Source organism: Chenopodium album, chromosome 8, assembly GCF_948465745.1.
Source record: "Chenopodium album chromosome 8, dcCheAlbu1.1, whole genome shotgun sequence".
NCBI classification, from domain to species: Eukaryota; Viridiplantae; Streptophyta; class Magnoliopsida; order Caryophyllales; family Amaranthaceae; genus Chenopodium; species Chenopodium album.
In genome coordinates, this window is record NC_137841.1 from 54,441,190 (window position 1) to 54,450,306 (window position 9,117).

At 33.0% G+C, this 9,117-nt stretch overlaps 1 long non-coding RNA gene across 1 annotated transcript; it reads right to left on the minus strand.

Moving 5' to 3' along the window:
* Positions 1-6,746: 6,746 nt before the first annotated feature.
* Positions 6,747-7,957, minus strand: LOC145556132 (uncharacterized). Its single transcript, XR_014091765.1, has 2 exons — positions 7,486-7,957; positions 6,747-6,938 (listed from the first exon to the last, which is right to left on the minus strand). It is a non-coding gene; the product is annotated as an uncharacterized LOC145556132 (long non-coding RNA).
* Between the last annotated feature and the right edge of the window lie 1,160 nt (positions 7,958-9,117).

A 9,117-nucleotide genomic window follows, 5' to 3' on the forward strand; every position in this document is an offset into this window, starting at 1 on the left:
GATGAAGATTGTTGGCTTGTGATTATCAATAATTTGCGAAGCATCAAGAAGAAAATCATTTTTATTTGCACCTCGAAGATTCCATAAAATAACTTTCATCTTTAAATTGGGAAGGGGAATTTGATGAGTGTCATTTATGGCACTCATTTGGTTCTTTTTAGGATGAATTTCATTCTATTCTATAGCTCTTTTACTTAGCTTTTCCTTAAATTTACTCTTTATTTCTTTTAGTTTGCATTTTCTTAGTTTGATTTCTTTCTTTATGCATTTCTTGGTTTATTTTGTTATTTTCTCTTTTATTTGCTTGTTTTCCTTTATTTTTCATGTTAAGGTCGTTATCTAATTTTTCCGAGGCCTCTTCCCAAGTTTTGCATTGATTAGGATGTCTAGTGTTCTCCATTTGAAGCTCAAACATGGAGAAGTGCAAGTTCCTAAAGTCCTTGAGCTGTGCATTCAAGCCGTGGGGCCATGATTTCTAGTCTTGAACCCGCAAACATGGAGTTTAGAAACTGTAAGGTCCCGTGTTTATCAAGAACATTAAGTGGAAAGCACGAGGAGCATCGGAATGATAGGGAAGGAGGTTGCCTTGCTCCCAGACGCGGGCGCGCGCGACTATGGTGCGGGCGCGCCTCCCTCTGGCACGGGCGCGCCTGTCTGGGTCCCTATTCCGTAACCAGATTTGCGCGGCCGCGCTCTTCCTTATGGTTGGTCGCGCCTGCATGGGTTTATTTGGGGACGATCTAACTAACTTCTCTTAGTTAGTTTTACTATATATAGATTTTCTTTCTATTTTTAGAGGGAGGATGATTAGAGAATCATTAGAGAAGATTTTAGAGAATTAATTCAGAAATTAGGCTTAGAATTTTAGAGAGAGAAACTCTAGATTGTAGAGAGAGATGTTCTTGATTGTTGATTGATGATTGAAGATTGTTAATTCTAGCATTTCCTCCATTGAATTGAAGCAAGTTTGTAAGGATTTATTTTACTTTAATGCAATTTTTAGCTTATCATTTCAATTGCTTTGTTGATTGTTCAAGTTTGAATTGAATTTGTGATTGAATTAGTTCTATTGATATGATGATGATGATGAAATTGTTGATTAGCTTAGCTTTGATCTTAATTTCAATAGATTGTGAGTAGTTATCTTGCTAGAGCAATGGTGAAGCATGTATGAGTGATGGATTGATGCTAATTGGGGGAAATTGATGGAGTTAATGTTGTTATTAAATTGGCTGATTGATTAAGTGCATGTGTGTGATTAATTGAAGAGTAGCTTACTTTGATATGTTACACTAGAATGCATTGTAAGCTTGCATTGATACGGAAAATTAATTTGTGGCTTGCTTTTGTCGATTTAGTAGGTTTGCAAGGTTCCTAGTCAGAGTCTCTCGTAGTTGGCGCCAGCTTGACCTCTAGGAGATTAGCCTACCTTACTCTCAAGATTACTTAGTTGATTTTCCCTCGCTACACTTGACTTAGTCATCTCCAATCACAATTAGTTATGCCCATTTCGAGTACATGCGGATCCTAACCCTAGTGCTTGTTAAACTTGATTTCATTTAGATTGTTGGATTGTTTTGAATACACACACCTCACTTTATTGATTTGAAATAGCTTAGCTTTGACTTTAGAATTCATTTCCCATTCCTAGTGGTTCAACCCTCGACTTACTCTATGCTTTGTGTAGGGGTGTGTTGAGAGATTATCAATTGTGTTTTGATGTTTGATTGTTGATTAGTGTAGTTGTTATTCATATATGATCTCCATGAGTTGAAAGAACTTCGATTGGATGCTTATAATTGTGCAAGCATGTACAAAACTCGCACTAAGGAAGTGCATGATAAACTCATGTGAAGAAGGAGTTCAATGTTGGTGACAATGTCCTCCTTTACAATTCTAGGATGAGATTATTTCCCGGGAAGCTAATGTCTCATTGGAGTGGTCCTTTTGTTGTTCAAGAGGTTTTTCCTAATGGTGCGGTTGAAATATCTCCTTTGGATTTTTCAAGAACTTTTAAAGTCAATGGTCATATGCTCAAGCGCTACTATGATGGAGTTTGTGTGGGGGTTGTTCATGATATGAATCTTTTTGATCCACCTTGAAGGGTGGAGAATGTCAAGCTTATGACTTTAAACAAGTGCTTTTTGGGAGGCAACCCGAGTTTCTAACCATTTTCTCTATTTTCCTTGATTTTTGTTTTCTTTTTGTTGTTTCTATTCTTATTTGATTTCTTTTCTTGATTGTGTTTTTAGGAGGTTTTGATTGGATTTCCAACAATTTTGGTGCCTATTTTGAAGAGAGAGTGCTCAAGTTGGTGAATTGGAAGTATGCTTAAAAGTTGAAGTTTGGTGGGTTCAAATGGTGGGCTCATAAAATCTTGTGTTGAACCCACATTCTTGGGGTTTAGAAACTGCTTGCCTCCACCTTTATCATGATCATTTTCCTTGTACTCACCGATGTGCTCACGAGAAGGGATTCGGAAAATGGTATACCTAGAAGGGGGCGGGCGCGCGCAACTAAGGCGCGGTTGCGCAGCCCTATGGCGCGGCCGCGCACCCCCTGTTGATGCCCCTTAAACGCACCGACCTTCTCTCTTTTTCTCTCTCTTATTTTCATTTCATTTCTACTTGGTTATTGTTCAAGCATCATCACCATTTTCCTTCATTATTTTACTACTGAAATTTCACCATTTTTCACTTCATCTAGTTGTTTATTACTCTTAATCCCTACTCTAACACTTTCATTGTGATTTTCTCTTTCCTAAAGTTGGAATTTTTGGGTATCCCTTTGGTTTGGGGTTTGTTGCTTGCAATTTGGCATAATTGTGTTTTTAGTACTATGTGTTCCACTTCTTTGTAAACTCTCATCAATCTAAGGTATGATTTCTTCATTTCTATTGATACATATGATAAATTTTCTACCTTGGTTGTTCATGAGTGTTTAGATTGATTTGGTTATAGCCTCTTTAATGTATGCATATTGCCTACTATCTACTTCATTTGTTGTGTTAATGATGAAATTTTGGTGATTATATGAACTTGTGTTTGATGATTTTGCTTGACCATACCATAATGTTGGAATTATAGTTTTATTATATTGATATGGGAATGTTAATGTGCATAGTTTGTTTTTTATGATGATTTGGAGTGTTGTTGCTCATGATGCATACTTGTGACTCATGGTCCTTACTCACTAGAGCATTTTTCAATTATGTGTGTAGAATGGTTCCTCTCTGACGAGCTAAGAGAGCTAGATGCTCTACCTATAGGGAGGTGGTTCCTCCTCCTTCCCACATTTCAGAGACTCATGGAATTGAGTTCACAAAGGAAGAGCATTGGGAGAGATTTGCCAAGCTTTCAACTCGGACACTCTTTTCTACTAGATTCTATGATTTGTAGGCGACTACTTTGTTGGGTATCGACGATGATGTGAGATTTTTGGCTCGAAACTTGGGGTTAGAGGAATTCCTAAGCCTTCATGCTCCTACTTAATCTCGGATTACTTTTGAATTCCTCTCTTCTCTTAAGGTCCTTGAGGAGGATCTGGTGGGGGTAGGCATTTTTTTTTGTTTTTTTAAAAGCATTTTCCGACAGAATTTTCGTCGGAAATTTCCGGCGGAATACAGTCCGTCGTACATTTCCGACGGACTATTTCAGGCCTTAAAATAACTTTCGGCGGACTGAATTCCGTCGGAAATTCCGTCTTAATAGTGGTTTCGACGGAAATTCTGTCGGAAAAGGCCCATTTTCCGACAAAAGGTTTTCCGACAACCAGTTCCGACGGAATTTCTGTCGGAAACGGGTTTTCCGATGGAAAACGGGATGTTTTCGACGGAAAATTTCCGTCGTTATTTGCCTGTTTTCTAGTAGTGTTTGCAACGTGTATTCGTGATTGAACTTTGAAAGTACGATGTATTGATTGATATTCGGAATCAAGGTTCTTGAGGTTCTTTTTGTGTGGTTTTGCATAATATGTATTGATTGATATTCGGAATCAAGGCTAGATACCTTTGAAATTGATTGGTTTGAATAATATGTTTTACATGATTTGATTGGTGATTGAATTAAATTGATTTGAATTATGATTTTTAAATAAATTATGTTTGAAGTTATTGATCTTAATAAATGTATTTTGAATGATTAATTTTTTATTCATGTTTTGAATGGTTTGGATTAATTATCGTGTAAAAATAAAGGAATTGATTTTAAAAAGGTTTGTTGAATAAAATAACGGTTTTTCAAGGAAGAGTTGTTGATTTTGAAAAGCTATTAATTAATATGAGATTTTATTCTCAAGTATTTATTTACAAGGTTTGATTTTGAAAGCATGTGGAACTAATAAAAAGGATTTTGAATTATATTGGAACTATTGGATATTAAAAGGATTTATTGTACCATTGAATTATTATCATTATTATTATTATTATTATTATTATTATTATTATTATTATTATTATTATTATTATTATTATTATTATTATTATTATTATTATTATTATTATTATTATTATTATTATTATTATTATTATTATTATTATTATTATTATTATTATTATTATTATTATTATTATTATTATTATTATTATTATTATTATTATTATTATTATTATTATTATTATTATTATTATTATTATTATTATTATTATTATTATTATTATTATTATTATTATTATTATTATTATTATTATTATTATTATTAATGCTTTATAAGCATGTTGGTAATCCCACTATGCGGATTTAGTTTATTGATAAGGCCTTAGACTTTGTATGACCGGGTCTTTCCTCAAGAATAGCCTTGTAATATAAGGAGACTAGCTTGGAGGGGTGTGCACATTTGGGTGAGGAATTGAATTAAAAGAAATTGGTTCTTAATAAAGGAATTGGATTTTTAAAGGAATTGGTTTTATTAATTATTTTGATTATTGAATCATTGAAATTGATTTTGGAATAATGAGTTTGGAATTTATTGGATTAATTATTGGAATTGATTTTCAAAGCATGTTTGCAAATAAATTGAGTTTACATTATCTTGCACTTATCGTACTTAGCATATTTTGCTAATCCGTATTTCCTATTTGTTTTGGTTCTCCCTGTTTACCGTAATGGTAAGTGTAGGGAATATTTCAAGCATTACCCCAAACTTGAACCCCACTGTGATCATACACTTAAGCATGGTAGCGTCCAAAGGGAAGGAAGATAGAGCAAAAGAGTCGCCAACAAGTTTTAGAAACTTGTAAACCATTCACGAGGTGAAGGTTACACTCCTTAACGATCCAGAAGATTGTCAACTCCAATAGGTCTGGAACCATGACTGGTAGTTCGAGGATGAAGGTACAAATCCAACCTAAAAGAGATTGAACCTGCCCTAATAATAGACCTCTACTTTATTCTGATCATATTCATGTGCGCTTTCTGACTAACATGCAATCAATAGGTTTATTCTAAACCTGTTTATCTATGTTGGTTGAATATTAATGTACAAACAAAACTATTATTGGCGATCACTTGAATTATAATCAAATTAACCCTAAACAAGATTATTAATTATCTTATTAAGCATGATTACAAGTACCAATTCCCTTTAAACATGCATAAAAGGCGTGGTCAAGCAATAATAATAAATATAATCAAGCAACATAATAATAATCATAATCATAATAATAATAATAATAACAATCATAATCATAATCATAATCATGTTAAAACGTAATAATAGCAAGATCCTAGGCATGATACTAACAATATTAATAACAAACCCTAGCATGTCGTTAAACATATAAAAATCAAAGCTTTAACCCTAACATGATACTAACATGATATTAGAAAAGAAATAGGAAGCATCACAGGAATCACAATTGTCATATTTGATATTAGAAATTATAGTTATTACCCTAAACATGATACTAGGAATCATAATAACAGTCTAAAAATGATTTTTAAATCATAAAATCAATAAAATCAATTAAAGCACTTCCTTGGATGCTTCATACCTCTTTCTAATAACAAAATACACGCGTTAGTAACTTCAAGGAAAATCATAAAACAAACAATTAAATTAAATAATTGAAATAGAGATTAGGGACCAAACCCTCAGAAATTAAAACCTTTCACGTCTAGGGCGAAGGCAACTTCGAACTTGGCTAGGTGTTCCTAGATCTTGTGAATGCGGAATTTTGTATGCAAAAGGATAGTTTAGAAAAGAGAGAGAGAGAGTAATCAAGAGATTCTTGATGAGAGAGGGTGATAGAGAGAATTGATGAAAATTGATGATTGAAAACAGAGGTTTTAGGAGGCTATTTACAGAGAAAATCAGTCGGATATGATAAACAACGAATCAGAGTTTTGAAAAGAATAAAACACCACTAAGGCCAAAGAGACCGGTCCAAAAAGGCCAAAGAGACTGCCTTAGAGGCGGTCTCTAGCTAAGCGGTCTCTTTGGCAAAGAGACTGCTTTGTTAGAGGCGGTCTCTAGAATGCAAAAACTGAGACCGCTTGTCTAAGATAGGCAGTCTCATTTTTTGGAAAATTGAGACCACTTATCTTAGATAGGAAGTCTCTTTTTACAGAAAACTCGGACTACCTATTTGAGATAGACAGTCTCTTTTTCATAAAACTGAGACCACTATTTAACTTAACCGGTCTCTTGTTTCATTTAAATAAAAAAAATATATAGCTTATATAATTTGATATTTAATTTTTTAATTAAATTATTATATGCTATAATTTATTAAATGCGCTAATGATGGATAATTGCAAATTAGCTTCAAATTTAAAGGAAAATAACATTGCAAATATCAAACGAACATTCTTTGATTTAATTTGTTTCACAAAATCTCCATTGTTTCAACTAAATCCTAATTGCACTATTCCTTCCACTATCCTCTTTTGACGCATCAGCAAAACCAACACTTGCAGCAGCAGTAGCAGAATCAACACAAACTGTAACACAATGTAAAAGAGCAAGTTAAAAAAAGCTCAAAAATTCTAGCAAATTTTACATTGACCAAAGAAGAATTATTTAAATTACAACAAACCTATTTGATTGCTAAATCTTAAGATCTACCAACCTAAAACTCATAAAAAAAATAACAAAATTTAATCGATCCACAAACATAACATATAATAAACACAAAATAAATCAGATTTACATATCTAACAAAAAAAATGTAAAATTGCTTATCCATAATTTAATACAAAATTTCACAGATAGATCAAAAACAACACCACAACCCAGATAAAAAACAAACCTCAAACAAAAATCAAATGAACATGAACACAAAATCTTACACGGAATATGAAAAACAAAATTGCAAATTGAGAATCAAACATTCTCTTATCACTTTCCTCTTCGTTTCTCTTCTTTCAACCTTCCCTTAACCCATAAATTTTACTTAATTTTGACATTTAAAATAAATAATTAATTAAAATTAGGGGTATGAAAAAAAATGTCATAATAAAATGAAACGAAAAGTAATTGAAAAAGAACCTATTCTTAGTGGTAAACAATAGTATATAATTGAAATTAGAGACGAGTCGTCTGTGAAGCCGCCGGATGGTAGATCATCTTCCTTGAAAGTCCATTCTTTCTCTAAGACGAATCAGATGTCGATTAGAGAAGCTTCGAACTCCATTAAAGCTACTTCTAAAGCTTCAATGGTTTATCTATGGAGACGAATTAAAAGACGCAAGGAATTTCTATAGTACCAAGGTTAAAGAAAATGATGAACATCGAAAATTTAGGTTTAAAGTATGAAGGAAAGATGAATTGAAACAAGAAATGGAGGAATTGAAATTGAAATTTGAATGAAATTAAATGGTTAAGAGAAGAAATAAGGAGTTTGAGTGTAATAAAGGAGGAGAGAGAAAAAGAGAGGAGGCGGATTGAAGAGATGCTCATGGAGGCGGCCCGGATTGAAGAATGAAATTGGGGGGGGGGATTTTAGGGTTTAGTTATACTTGCATTTTATATTTTGAAAATTGAGGAAACCGGTTATCATCACCACAGGTCTCTCTAAAACAAATTTTATTTTATTTATTTATTAATTTTAATAGGCGAGACCGGTTACATAAAAGCACGGGTCTCTCTTTTAATTTAAAAATAAAATATATTAAGAGAGACTCGTTATCTCTTATAAAGGGTCTTTGTTAAATTTATTTTTTTCCATAATACTACCAAAGAGACCGGTTTTTTGTAATGTTGGGTCTCTTGAAACAAAGAGACCCGTTATGTGATTAACAGGTCTCTTTGAGCATTTTTGTAGTAGTGCACGACCGCAATGCCAAACACCCGCCTGTCGCCAAACACTAAAGTGCAGCGCCAAAAGCCAGGTCTGGCGCCAGACGCCAGGGTCTGTCGCCAGGTGACAGTCCTGTCGTCCGGCGCTGCAAGACAATTTTTGCGGATTTTGTTTTTATCATATCTTTTGATCCAAACGTCCAAATAAGTCATATAATATATCGTTTGAATGCTCTTAAAGTATAATTTCTAACCCAATTAGAATAAGATTAAAATCTTTTGTAGATAAAAAGATATTGCCTAAATAGTGGAAGGGTGTCAGTTTTGGATATAGTTTCATATTTCATTCATATCTTTTTCGTTATAGCTCGGATTTAATATTATAATATGTCATTGGAAAGATAAATTCAAGATCTATCCAACCATATAAAATTTGGATAAATATTATGAAGAACGAAAAAAAAATCTTAATATATCCCACTTTGTACAAAACAAGGATTCTAAAAAGGAGTAGTTTTATTCAATTTCAAACTCTTTAAAACATAATTATCAATCCTAACTTCCATTAGGATTTAAAAGAACCTTCTAGTGGATTCTAGAATACTATAATCAATCCTAATAGCTTTGGGAATGATAATTAATAATAGGCCCTCCTCTAGATCATTGGGCCGCATATAAAAAAAATCGGGCCCAGTTTAGTATTTTGGTCATAACTTTCTCATTATTCATCGGAATTGGGCTTATAATATATTGTTGAAAAGGTCTTTTCAAGCCCCATCCAACTACACCATTATTGGACCCTTATCATGGACCAAACTAAACTGGAATGCATGTTTTTCATAAATAAGGTAAGAAAAGAAATATTTTCAAAAACGGAAAGAA